This window comes from Chiloscyllium plagiosum, unplaced genomic scaffold (genome assembly GCF_037043375.1).
Source record: "Chiloscyllium plagiosum isolate Xiang-an unplaced genomic scaffold, Cpla_swu_hap1 HiC_scaffold_27, whole genome shotgun sequence".
Taxonomy (NCBI): domain Eukaryota; kingdom Metazoa; phylum Chordata; class Chondrichthyes; order Orectolobiformes; family Hemiscylliidae; genus Chiloscyllium; species Chiloscyllium plagiosum.
The window spans coordinates 46813896-46828350 of record NW_028270165.1 but is presented as its reverse complement, the minus strand read 5'-3'; positions in this window follow the sequence as shown (position 1 = coordinate 46828350).

The window sequence follows — 14455 nt, the reverse complement described above, 5'->3', positions numbered from 1 at the left end:
TACGAGGCCTGGCACTCCAAGCACAACACCATAAACAAATACATCGATCTAGATGCCATCTATCAACCCCTCAGAAAACGAACAGGAAATGACATCACCACATACCCCAGGAACCCCATCCAGGAGAAAGATATAAATAGAAAGCAGGAGACACAGCTTCGCTTCACTGGGAGGTCGCCACTGATGATGTTACCTAGCCAGGTGATGAAACGTCTGGATATCAAACCTACAGCCCAGCGAGCAAACCTACACCCTAAACCTCAACCTGAGCTACAAACCTTGCAAAAATCATTTGAGGTATTCTCAATTTTGAAGATCAGCCATTTCTCACCCCTCCCAACTCCCAGGTAGAGTCATTACTATCCATTATCTCTCTCTCTCTCTCTCTCTCTCTCTCTCTCTGTCCTTTGAAGGGCTTGATACAGCAGTCAAAGATGGTTCGAGGCTTGAGAAAGGACGGGTGTGGTGGGGGCTGGGGAGAATAGAGACCAAAAGGATGGGGGACAGAGAGAGAGAGAAAATGGCGGTCAGAGGGTGGGGGTAGAGAGAGAGAATGAGTGGGGTTGATAGAGAGATTGAGTGGGGGAGAGAGAGTGGGCATGGCGGAGAGGTGGGGAAGGGCAGGGTGTTACTAGGCACACAGATACACAAGATGGCTACTGAGCCATCAGTTGGCCAACTTGACACACAAGATGGCCGCTGGATCACAATATGGAGAGAAACAGCAGAGCAGATACAGACACTGCCTGGGGCCACCAGAATGCCAGCACAATCGACTCACAACCCAGGTGATTAGTTTAAGGCGGGTGGGGGAGAGAATACACATGAGTAATGAACACTGCCCGCCGAAGTGTCTGGGTCCAGCCAACACCTCTTATAGAAGTGTCAGCGGAGCAGGTAAGGGCTGTTTGGCAGTGGCTGCTTGAAGGCTCGGTGACGTTTGTTTAACGGTTTAAATTTTTTTTTAAAAAGCGCGAAGCGGATCTGGAAGTTGGTGTAGCGTAAGCTTACCTGGGTAGGTTTCTTTCCCTATAAAAGCACGCAGGAGAGGAACCCGAGGCACTACAGAGGTGCCTAACCTAATAATAAGACCCGTTGTGGTAAGTAGGTAAGTGCTGCATTTTGCTTGTTCTATTCTTGGACCTAGTTTGTTTTTAAAAAGGTTACTTTTAGAGGGATGGCAGTGAAGGCAGTGCAATGTTCCTCTTGCAACATGTTTGAGGTGAGGGATGCCATGGTCGTGCAGGAAGTGCACCTATCTCCAGCTCCTCCAAGACCATGTTAGGGAACTGGAGCTGGAGTTGGATGAACTTAGGATCATTCGGGAGGCAGAGGGGGTCATAGATCGGAGCTTTAGGGAAGTAGTAACTCCAAAGATGGCAGATAGATGGGTGACAGTGAGGGGGACTGGGAAGAAGCAGCCAGTGCAGGGACCCCTGCGGCCGTTCCCCTCAAGAACAAGTATACCATTTTGGATACTTGTGGGGGGGGGGACTTACCAGGGGTAAGCAATGGGGTTCAGGCCTCTGGCACGGAGCCTGTCCCCGTTGCTCAGAAGGGAAGGGTGGAGAAGAGCAGAGCAATAGTTCGGGGCACAGATAGGCGGTTCTGTGGGGGCGAGAGAGACTCACGTTTGGTATGTTGCCTCCCAGGTGCAAGGGTACGTGACGTCTCTGATCGTGTTTTCCGGATCCTTCAGGGGGAAGGGGAGCAGCCTGAAGTCGTGGTCCACATTGGCACAAACGACATAGGTAGGAAGAGGGTTGAGGATGTTAGGCAGACTTTCAGGGAGCTAGGTTGGAAGCTCAGAGTTAGAACAAACAGTTGTTGTTTCTGGTTTGTTACCCGTGCCACGTGATAGAGAGTCGAGGAATAAGGAGAGAGAACAGTTAAATGCATGGCTACAGGGATGGTGCAGGAGGGAGGGATTCCGGTATCTGGATAACTGGGGTTCTTTCTGGGGAAGGTGGGGCCTCTATAAACAGGATGGTCTACACCTGGACCTGAGGGGCACCAGTATCCTTGGGGGAAGGTTTGCTAGTGCTCTTCGGGGGGATTTAAACTAATTCTACAGGGGAATGGGAACCTAGACTGTAGCTTTAGGGTGCAGGACCTGGAGTGTAGGGAGGTTAGGAACATGGCATCAATCTCAAAGGAGGGTGCCTGTAAACAGGAAAGTGGGTTGAAGTGTGTATACTTCAATGCAAGAAGTATATGAAATAAGGTAGGTGAACTTGCAGCATGGATTGGTACCTGGGATTTCGATGTTGTGGCTATTACGGAGACATGGGTAGAACAGGGACAGGATTGGCTGTTGCAGGTTCCAGGGTTTAAATGTTTTAGTAGGGTCAGAGGTGGGGGTAAAAGAGGGGGAGGTGTGGCATTGCTTGTCAAAGATAGTATTACAGCAGTGGAAAAGACGATGGATGAAGACTCGCCATCTGAGGTAGTTTGGGCTGAGGTTAGGAATAGGAAAGGTGAGGTCACCCTGTTAGGAGTTTTCTACAGGCCTCCTAATAGTCCTAGAGACGTAGAAGAAAGGATTGATTCAGGAGAAGAGTGAAAGTAATAGGGTGGTTGTTATGGGGGACTTTAACTTTCCAGATGTTGACTGGGAAAGCTATAGCTCGAGTTTGTTAGATGGGTCGGTGTTTGTCCAATGTGTGCAGGAGGGTTTCCTGACACAATATGTAGACAGGCCAACAAGAGGTGAGGCCATACTGGATTTGGTTCTGGGTAACGAACCAGGCCAGGTGTTAGAATTGGAGGTAGGTGAGCACTTTGGGGACAGTGACCACAATTCGGTGACTTTTACTCTAGTGATGGAGAGGGATAAGTGTGCACTGCAGGGCAAGAGTTATAGCTGAGGACAGGGAAATTATGATATGGTGAGGCACGACTTAGGATGCGTGGCTTGGAAAAGTAGGCTTCAAGGGAAGGGCGCAATTGATATGTGGAGCTTGTTCAAGGAGCAACTATTGAGTGTTCTTGATAAGTATGTACCTGTCAGGCAGGGAGGAAAGGGTCGTGTGAGGGAACCGTGGTTTAAAAAGGAATTGGAATCCCTTGTTAAAGGGGAGAGGGCGGCCTATGTAAAGATGAGGTGTGAAGGTTCAATTGGGGCGATTGATAGTTATAAGGTAGCCAGGAAGGATCTGAAGAGAGAACTAAAAGCAGCAAGGAGGGGACATGAAAAGTTCTTAGTTGGTAGGATTAGGGAAAACCCAAAGGCTTTCTATCGGTATGTCAGGAATAAAAGAATGACTAGGGTAGGAATAGGTCCAGTCAAGGATAGTAGTGGGAAGTTGCGTGTGGAGGCTGAAGAGATTGGGAAGACACTGAATGAATACTTTTCGTCAGTATTCACTCAGGAATAGGACATTATTGCCGATGTGAATACTGAGTCACAATTAATTAGAATGAATGGCATTGAGGTATGTAGGGAAGAGGTGTTGGAAATCCTGGAAAGGGTGAAAATAGATAAGTCCCCTGGGCCTGATGGCATTTATCCTAGGATTCTCTGGGAAGCAAGGGACGAGATTGCAGAGCCATTGGCCTTGCTTTTTATGTCCTCAGTGTCTACAGGAATAGTGCCAGAAGACTGGAGGATAGCAAATGTGGTTCCCTTGTTCAAGAAGGGGAGTAGGGATAACCCTAGTAACTATAGGCCGGCGAGTCTCACTTCTGTTGTGGGCAAAAGTCTTAGAGAGGATTGTAAGGGATAGGATTTATGAACATCTGGATAGGAATAATGTGATCAAGGATAGTCAGCATGGTTTTGTGAAGGGTAGGTCGTGCCTCACAAACCTTATTGAATTCTTTGAGAAGGTGAATAAGGAGGTGGACGAGGCTAAAGCGGTAGATGTGGTGTATATGGATTTTAGTAAGGCGTTTGATAAGGTTCCCCATGCTAGGCTACTGCAAAAAATACGGAGGTATGGCATTGAGGGTGAGTTGGAGGTTTGGATTAGGAATTGGCTGGCTGGAAGAAGACAGAGGGTAGTAGTTGATGGAAAAGGTTCATCTTGGAGTGCAGTTACTAGCGGTGTTCCGCAAGGATCTGTTTTGGGACCATTGCTGTTTGTCATTTTTATAAATGACCTGGAGGAGGGGCTAGAAGGTTGGGTGAGCAAGGTTGCGGATGATACGAAAGTCGGTGGAGTTGTTGACAGTGAGGAAGGATGTGGCAGGTTACAGCGGGATATCGGTAAGCTGCAGAGCTGGGAAGAAAAGTGGCAAATGGAGTTCAATGTAGGTAAGTGTGAAGTGATTCACTTTGGTAAGAGTAACAAGAAGATGGGGTACTGGGCTAATGGTTGGATACTTGGTAGTGTGGATGAGCAGAGGGATCTTGGTGTCCATGGACACAGATCTCTGAAAGTTGCCATCCAAGTAAATAGTGCTGTGAAGAAGGCATATGGCGTACTGGCTTTTATTGGTAGAGGAATTGATTTCCGGAGTCCTGAGGTCATGTTGCAGATGTATAAGACTCTGGTGCGGCCGCACCTGGAGTATTGTGTGCAGTTTTGGTCGCCATACTATCAGAAGGATGTGGAGGCACTGGAACGGGTGCAAAGGAGGTTTACCAGGATGTTGCCTGGTATGGTAGGAAGTTCGTATGAGGAAAGGCTGAGGCACTTGGGGCTGTTTTCATTGGAGAAAAGAAGGTTTAGGGGTGACTTGATAGAGGTGTACAAGATGATTAGGGGTTTAGATAGGGTTGACCATGAGAACCTTTTTCCACGTATGGAGTCAGCTATTACGAGGGAGCATAGCTTTAGATTAAGGGGTGGTAGGTATAGGACAGATGTTAGGGGTAGACTCTTTACTCAGCGAGTCGTGAGTTCATGGAATGCCCTGCCAGTAGCAGTGGTGGACTCTCCCCCTTTATGGGCATTTAAACGGGCATTGGATAGGCATATGGAGGATAGTGGGCTAGTGTAGGTTAGGTGGGCTTGGATCGGCGCAACATCGAGGGCCAAAGGGCCTGTACTGCGCTGTATTTTTCTATGTTCAATGTCTTTGGGATGGATCCAAAACTTACTTCGTTAATGATTGAAATTACTTTGACCTCTGGAACTGTCTGCCAGAGAGTGTGTTGGAGTCAGATTCAATTATGGATCATTAAACTGAAAAGGAAAGCAAGGTACTATAGTGGATGTCAGAATATGAGTTTCCTGACTGGGGCTGTTCACTTGTTCCTGTTACCATTTCAGGTTGCTAACTTTTCATTAGCATCCTGCACATGCTGGGAATTTTTCTCCTTTCTAGTATCTCAGTGACAAATCTAGTTCATGAATTGTTCCTATGATATCTCATGAGCGGGTTTATGATATTTACAGTGTTGTGGGTCACAGTGTGTCCAAGTGAGGAAAAACAAACTGTTCATCTTAAATATTTGATTTTAAACAATGGAAATAAAATTAATGTTTGGAAAACACAACTTGCTGTGTAGTAAGATAATCAGCAATAGGAATGGGAGTAAGTAATTGACCGTTGAGATGCTCTGTCTTTCATTTATCTAAATTCTCTTTCCTGCACTTGTTTTTTCATGACTTCATCTGCTGAAGTGACTACACTCCAAAAGCTTGTGATTTCAACATAAGAGCATAAGAACTAGGAGCAAGAGTCAGCCTTCTGGCCCTTCGAGTCTGCTCCACCACTCAATAAGATCATGACTAATCTTTTCGTGGACTATGCTGCACTTATCTGCGTTTTCACCATATCCTTAATTCTTTTATTTTTCAAAAACGTATCTACTGCTTCTAGTGATTGCTGAAGTAATGTCAAATACTTCCTGGGCAAGGAATTCCATAGATTAACAACCCTCTGGGTGAAGAAGTTTCTTCTCAGTTCAGTTTTAAACCTGCTTCCTCTAATCTTGAGGCCATGTGCTCTTATCCTAGTCTCACCTACCAATGCAACATCCTACTTCTATTTCTTTCATGATGTAATATATTTCTGTAAGATCCCCTCCAAACAAACCTGCTGGACTATAACCTAGTGTCATGTGACTTATGACTAAAAAATTTGTTATTACGCATCCTCATAGCAGTGGGATTTCAGGGCTCGAAGATAGGGACACTACCACTGCGCCTTAAAAAACCTCTGCAGCAAATAGGCCCTCTTCTAGTGAATGAATGGGGAGAGGTTTCTTCTCAACATGGGATACAAATATTATACCCTCAGAGCCCATTACACTAAATTGAGCCCTCTTCAGTTGAATGAATGGATGTGGAGGTGCCACAGTTGAATTGGTTGATAACGTTAAAAATCACATCTTCTCCCTGAATATGTGACACTACCGCTATAGCTGCAGAGCCCGTTGCAGTAAATTGGGTCATCTGCTGTTGAAGGAATGAAAAGGGCGGATACACTGACGTGATTGTGAAATTCCCAACCAATCCCAAAGCTTGTGGTCGGTACCGACTAATCAGAGAGAGTTTACAGAGGGTGGGACCAACACGACACGGAATGCCAGCTGCCATTGGTCAGGTGGAGTAAGGTGCGCTCTGATTGGAGGAGGCGCAGATGACGCGCGTCACAGAAGGAGGAGACGGAAAGAAGAAGAAAAACAAAGATGGCGGCGCGAGGCTGCGGTTTTCTCATCGACTCAGCGGGCGGTTTCTGACGGAGGGCGGGGGGCAGACAGGCATCGTTTACCTCAGAAAATACCTTTAAAATACATTTCAAATTAAAGCCGGAACTTTTCAAACAAAAGTTGTGAAGAAAAGGAGACAGTCCCCGGTGGGGTTTATTGTTTATTTGTGTATAATGCCCGGGAAGGGGGAAGTGACGGTTACCGGGTGAACGAGAAAACACATTAAAAATGTCGGCGTTGGAGGAGAGAGAGCCGGCGCCCGCGGCTTCTTCGGCGGCGGCCGGAGCCCAGGAGCTCAACAACCCCCCGGAACTGGAGGAAGGTCCGAGCTCCAAGAAGCGGGGGGTCCGGCTGGAGGCTGGATTTGCTCAAGGCTTGTATCTATTAACTTATTTAAATGGTACCTACTGTATGGGGCTATGGTTTACATTAAAACCGGAGGGTCATGTCAGAGTGTTTGTTTATATTGAGCAGTTGTAGTTGGTAAAATACACTCCCTGGAGGAGCACCTTCTATGATGCTGTATTTCTTGCCTTCTGCCCTTCCCCCATTTGTTATCTCCCATTTGATTTTACATTTTATTTGGTCAAATTTCATTTCATATTAATGAGACTTGGTATTCACTGTGTGTTATTAATTTGTTTGTTGGATTATTGTAAGAAAAAATTAATGATGTCATGTCATTTCTGATGTCAGAGTTTGACATTGAATGTGCAGATGTGAATACCAATAAGTTGTGAAAATAAATCAAGAACTTGTGGTTCGAACAAAAAAAACAGTTCACTGATATTAATGGCATTGTCTCATTTGAGGAGGATGATTTGAGTCTGACCAACAAATCGTTTCATGTAGTCACCCAATTTAATTAAAATTTTCTTTAACTTAATTAAAGAAAATAACTCTAGCAGGCTAAGATTTGTACAATTTGTTTATAAGATTTATTTATAAGTCCATTGCTCTCGATGTGGTCTCTGCCATATTGGGGAGACTGGACGCCAACTTGCAGAACATTTCAGGGAACAGCTCTGAGACGCCAAAACTAAACGACCCCACCACCTTGTGGCTGAACACTTTAACTCCCCCCTCCCAATCCGTCAAGGACATGCAAGTCCTCGGCTGCCTCTCCCTCCAAGCTCTAGCTACCTGACGCTTGTAGGAAGAACACCTCGTCTTCTGCTTTGGGACCCACTAACTACATAGGATCAATGTAGATTTCACCAGTTTCTTTATTTCCCATCCCCCCACCCCCACCCCCACACTACACACCTTGTCCCAGATCCAGAGTTGAAAAATGTGGCGCTGTAAAAATGCCTAGAGGCCATGCCTTTAGGAATTCCCTGGCTGTTCTCTGGCATGGCACTCATCCACAGATTCTATCAACAAACACATTGACCTGGACCCAATACACCGCCAAATGCAGCGGACAGTTGGAACTGACAACCGGAAGTGGCAGAGACAAACTACTATAAATGCTGGAGGAAACATCACAGAAGCGCTTCACAAGAGGCTCCCAAGCACTAAGGATGTCACCTAGACAGGGGATGAAACGTCTGCAACAAAAATTCCCAGCTCGGCGAACAGAACCACAACGAGCACCCGAGCTACAAACCTTCTCACAAATTTTGAATTGAGCATAGGAGTTGGGACATCCTGTTGCAACTGTCACACATGCCACACAACACAAGGCGTGGCCCGTCTCTGACTTACCGTCCCTTTGAATATCAGGGGGAAGACACCCCTTTAATTGTAACATTCAGGAAAGATGCCTTACTTCAACAAAAATGTGCTGTGCTCACAGATGTTTGGACAGAGGAAGGGAGTTGCAGTCTGGGGTGAAGCTCAATCTTCATTCAGAGAAAGAGAGGAGCAGCAGTAGCTTCAGAAGCTCAAGGTCCAACTTGCGCATTCAGACAATAGGGGGACTCTTCTGGGTAAAATCTGGGAGTGAAGCAATGTCTCCTCCTTTCCATTCCTTATCCTGGGAGGGAGAGAGAAAGGGGGAAGCACTGTTCACTTGCAGCAACGGGAGGCAGAGAGTATGAATCCAAGCAGGGAGCAAACTCTGCAAAAGTCAGTTTCAGTCGGCTTCTTCTGGAATATTGTGTGCAATTCTGGTCTCCCTTCTATAGGAAGGATGTTGTGATACTTGAAAGGATTCAGAAAAGATTCACAAGGCTGTTGCCAGAGTAGGAGGGTTTGAACCACAAGGAGAGGCTGAATCGGATAGGGCTGAGTGTGTGTTTTTTAAAGAGGTTTATAAAAACTTGAAGGGTGTGGATAGGGTGAATAGACAAGGTATTTTCCCTGGGATAGGGGGAGTGCAGAACTAGAGGGCATAGGTTTAGGGCGAGAGGGGAAAAATTTAAAAGGGACCTTGCAGTCAACCATTTTTTGCAGAGGGTGATGCGTGTATGGAATGAGCTGCCAGAGGAAGTGGTGGAGGCATCTGGATGGATATATGAAAAGGAAGGGTTTAGAGGGATATGGACCAAGTGATGGCAAATGGAACTAGACTAATTTTGGATATCCGATTGGCATGGACAAGTTAGATTGAAGGATCTGTTTCTGTGCTTTCTGTCTCTGACTGTATGACTGGTGAAAAGCGTTGGCATTCGTCGAAACATTTATGTAACAGAAAATTATAAGAGGGTAAAGATTAGCCTCACGTCATTGATCCATGAATCCTGGTATAGTATGGATGTATTTCCAGTAATAGAGTCAGTGTGGCATGGAAGGAGTCCAAAACGATGGCTTCTTTTACAAAAAGTCACACTTAAAACTTACATTTCCAGAAGACTCAGATTTAAGACAACCGTGTGTTAATATAAGACAGATAAGTCTGGGGTATATGTTACATATTTGATGGAATGTTTATAGCTCTCAAAGCCTGATTTGCAGTTGTTGCTGGGCTCGTAATATTGTACAGCAGAATATTGTGTATCTTCAGTAAGAACATCAATACCGCATGATAGATGTCCATTCAGCAACTTGAGTGGACTCTTCAAGGAGTATGCAATCCACCACATTACCCTGCTGTATACATTTACATAAAGATCAGCACAAAGATCTTGGGTATTAAGAGAGGAAAGAATGTTCCACAGAAACTAGAATTGTGTGTTTTGATTTTCTATTGTGGACTGACAGCGATGACCTTTGCAACCTCTTTCCACAGGAATATTACAAGAGAAGAATTTGGAGGCAGAAATCTCAGACCAAACATCACATCGAAGTCTGACAGTCGCTTGATTCACCAGGACTTGGATATTGATGGCCTTGAAAACAAAGGGGAGAAGGTCTGTCTGCTTAGTTAGGTTTTAAACGTCAGTGTGACTGGAAACTCAGAGTCTCACATACCCACACACCAGAGTAGTGACTGGAACATGCTTTACAGACTGAATGAGAGTCCTCCAATTACCAGTTCACCAGTAACACCACACCTATGCTGTAAGTGTGAGCGAGTTTCAACTGATTGTTGAACCTGGAGAAATACGAGGACACCTGCACCATGGAGAAATCATGAAAATGCAGGGAGTGTAGGAACGGTTTCCCTTCCCCGCCTGCCCGATATTCATCAGCATTTATATACCGGGCAGCGGCCAATCACCTGCATTCAGCACAGGAAAGGCTTCACTCAGTCGCATCACCTCCTGGTCCACATTGTGGAGAAACTGCTCATCTGCCCTGTATGCTGAAGCAGATGAAGGACATTTTTTTTTATCCTGGATGGAGCATACTGCAGGTATACCTGAAATAGATACATTTGTCTCTGTCCCATTGAGTCTCCAGCACAGGGCCAGGCACAATTGGTCTCTGTGTTTATTCTCCACATGAGCCTCCATCCACCCCTCTTCATTGCTCCCCCATCTCCCCTCCATCAGCATAAGGGTATCCCCCACTTTTCGAAAGTTCACTTTACACTACTTCACTTTTACAAAAGACCTACATTAATACCTGTTCTCACAAACCGAAAAAAATCTGAAGAGGATTGTCGCTTTTACAAAGAAAGGCATAATATAAATTAATTCATGGTAATTGCTTCTTCGCTTTAGGCCCATTTCAGCTTATGAAAGGAACACTCTACTTTCAAATAGTGGGGGAAAGCTGTATCAATACAATACAGCACAGTCACAGGCCCTTCTCACTTGGTTTAGGCATACACACCCCCTCAAGCCTGTGCTAATTCTTAATCCTTACTTAGACCTGCTATTTATTGCCCATGTGTGGTTTCTGTTCCTCTGTTCACCTCCCCTTCATGTGTCTATCAAGATACACCTTAAACATTGTCAAGATGCCTGCTTCCACTACCTCCACTGGCAGTGCGTTCCAGAAACCCACCACCTCTCTGTGTAAATTCCCCACCCCCACCACTTCTCCCCCAAACAGTCCCCCTTTCACCTTGAACCTGTGCCCTCTTTTAGTTGACTTTTCCACCCTGGAGGGAAAGAAACGCCTCTGACTATCACAGAATCCCTCCAGCGTGGAAACAGACCATTCAGCCCAACAAGTCAACACCGGCCCTCCAAAGATTAACACATAGAGACCCGTTCCCTTACCCTTATTATCTACATTTACTCCTGACTAATGCACCAAACTTACACATCCCTGAACATTGGGGCAATTTACATACAGACAATCCAACTTAACCTGCCTCTCCCTGGACACTATGGGTAATTTAGCTTCGCTAATCCACCCTAACCTATACAAGTTTGGATTGTAGGAGGAAGCCGGAGCACCCGGAGGAAGCCCACACAGACACGGGAGGTGGGGTGCAGGGACAATGTGCTAACTCCACATAGATAGTTGCCTGAGACTAAAATCGAATGCGGGGCTCTGGCACTGTGAGGTGTCAGTGCGAACCACTGAGCTACCTTGCCACCCCTGTCCAGCCAATCTGTGTGTCTCATCATTTTGTCGAGGTCTCCTCTCAGCCTCTGTTTTTCCAAAGAAAACAATCCAGGTTTATGCCTCCTCTGCTTGTAATGAGAGCCCTCGAGACTAGGCAATGTCCTGGTGAACCTTGTCTGTACCCTCTGCCAGAGCACCCACAACCTTCCTGTAGCACAGTGACCAGAACTGCACACAATATTCCGAATGTGGTCAGAATAAAGAGCTGTAACGTAACTCTTACACTCAAGGAACCGTGCTGTGTGCCTTCTTGACCACCATGCCCACCTGCATTACCACTTCCACGGATCTATATGCCCAGATCCCTCTGTATGCCAGTGCTCCTATGTGTTCTGCCATTTATCATACAATTCTTATATTTCCTTCATCACTATCGAGGTTCACTTTAACTGTCTTTCTCTCTTCATCTCTTTTTCCCCCCTCCTCACCCCTCCACACATCAGCATATCATAAGACCATAGGAGCAGAAATTAGGCCATTCAGCCCATTGAGTCTGCTTCGCCATTCAATCATGGCTGATACGTTTCTCAACCCCAATCTCCACGTAACCCTTAATCCCCTTGATACTCAAGAACCTATCTATCTCAGTCTTAAATATACTCAGTAACTTGGCCTCCGCAGCCTTCTGTGGCGGTGAATTCCATAGATTCACCACATTCTGGTTTAAGAAGTTTCTCTCCCCTCTGTTCTAAATGGTCTTCCCTTGACACGAAAGCTGAGCACTCAGGTTCTAGTCTGTCCTACCAATGGAAACATCTTCCCAACATCCACGCCGTTTATTATTCTGTAGGTTTCAATTAGATCCCCTCTCATCCTTCTGAACTCCATGAAGTATAAACCTAGAGTCCTCTAATGTTCTTCATATGTTAAATTTTTCATTCCTGGACCATTCTTGTGAACCTCCTCTGAACATGTTCCAGGGCCAGTACATCCTTCCTGAGATATGGGGCCCAAATCTACATACAGTACTCCAATTGTGGCCTGACCGGAGCCTCAGAAGTACATCCCTGCTTTTATATTCAAGTCTGATCAAAATAAATGCCTGCATTGCATTTGCCTCCCCAACTACTGACTCAACCTGTAAGTTTACCTTGAGAGAATCCTGGAGTAGAACTCCATAGTCTCTCCCCATAACCTTTCTGTTCCTGAGTAGCAGCAGAGATTTACAGATACCTCGATTGTTTTCAGGGATACCAAGGGATCTTGGGAATTGCCAGTATCTCGGGAGGAGGCAGAGAGGAATGTGGTGTGGTCCTGTAAACTCCAGAACTTTCCAAACTCCCTGAGTCAGCAGTAACTCTTTCAGGACCAAGAAACAAAAGGGCCACTGAGAAACTGCTACATCAGAAGACCTCAGAAGCAGAAATGAGGCCATTCAGCCCATTGAGTCTGCTCCACCATTCAATCATTCTTACGTATCAAGGGTTACGGGGAGAATTGGGTTGAGAAACATATCAGCCATGATTGAATAGTGGAGCAGACTCAATGGGCTGAATGGCCTAATTTCTGGTAGTTAGTCATCCCTGGGTAGAAGGACGCAAAACAACAAGTTGTTTCCTGGGACCGATGAGCTAAGTGTTTAATAACCTCATGACAAAAGGACAATTAAGTTTGTCTGTGGAAGGAAGGCACTGACGTAAAGGGGTTTTTTGCAGGAAAGGCTGTATCAAACAAACCACTAACCCTAGAGGATAAGAAGGTAAACTGATGCCCTCTAGCTCTCACTTCCCCAACCCCGGGGTAAACGTCTGAGTGCATTCACCCTCTCCATACCTCTCACGATCACTTCACTTCTCTAAGGGCCCCTCTCAGTCTCTAATGCTCTAAATAAAAATATCTTAGCTTGTCCAACCTATCCCTTTTACACAGACCCTTGAGTCCTGGCAACATCCTTGCAAATGTCTTCAGCACTCTTCCAAGTTGAATAACATATTTGTTATAGACACTGCCCTGTCTACCTATTTTGTTGGAAATATAGGACCTAATCCAAACTGGATAATTTGGCTGATGGAACAGGAAACCACTTCCTTTCTTAAGAGAGAAGTCTCCTGGTGAGAACTGGCTGGCTGACTGATCTACTGACCCTCACAGTGCCCCACTGCCCTCAGTTATCTGGACGGAGATCTCCAGAAGTGTGGGGAGGTGGTGTTAGAATCTAAAGAAGCATCACACCACAGATTTGAAAGCGAGGAATCTCCACCAGAATGCAACTCCAGAAAGATGCAGCAGCAGTACTTGGAAGAAGAATGCTGCACTGAATCCCTGGACACTTCCAGAGACAGATACTGTTGGGTGAAACTCAGTTAAATTCTGCCATCAATTGGGTGATAGCCAAGTTGTGAGTGAGGTTGAACTTGGTTACTTGAGGAGTTTTATTTTTGGTTGCTGCATACAATAAAGTGTAAATCATTGTTTCAGCAGTTAATTGTGTGCAGTTTCTGAGTTAAGAGCCAAATTAAGGCGATTCACCCACAACCACAGTGAGAGGCTGGGATTCATGTTGACTCCATTGCATTCAGCAGTACATCACGTCAATACTCTTATAAAGCGAAGGCTGACAGCACCACCTTTCTCAAACAGAGGAGAGTGTCGCCCAATAATCTGTAAAATTACCATGAAAAGTGGTGTAACCTGCTCTAGTGAGAAGAATAAATCCCCAACACTTTAAAATCAACAATCAGCAATTTATTTATCCAACTCTCACGGTGAACAAATGAACAAAACTATTAACAAACTGGATACAGGCCAGGAGCAGATGGGTGGCACTAGTTTAGTTGGGGATCATGGACTGGTTGGTCTGAAGGGTCTGTTTCCAGGCTGCATGACTCCATAGCACGGAATGAATGGGGATCCATCCCAAAGATGATAAAGGTTTCAAGCACCACCTTAGGCAAATGTGTGGACTCCGTCCAGATAACTGAGGGCAGTGGGGCACTGTGAGGGTCAGTA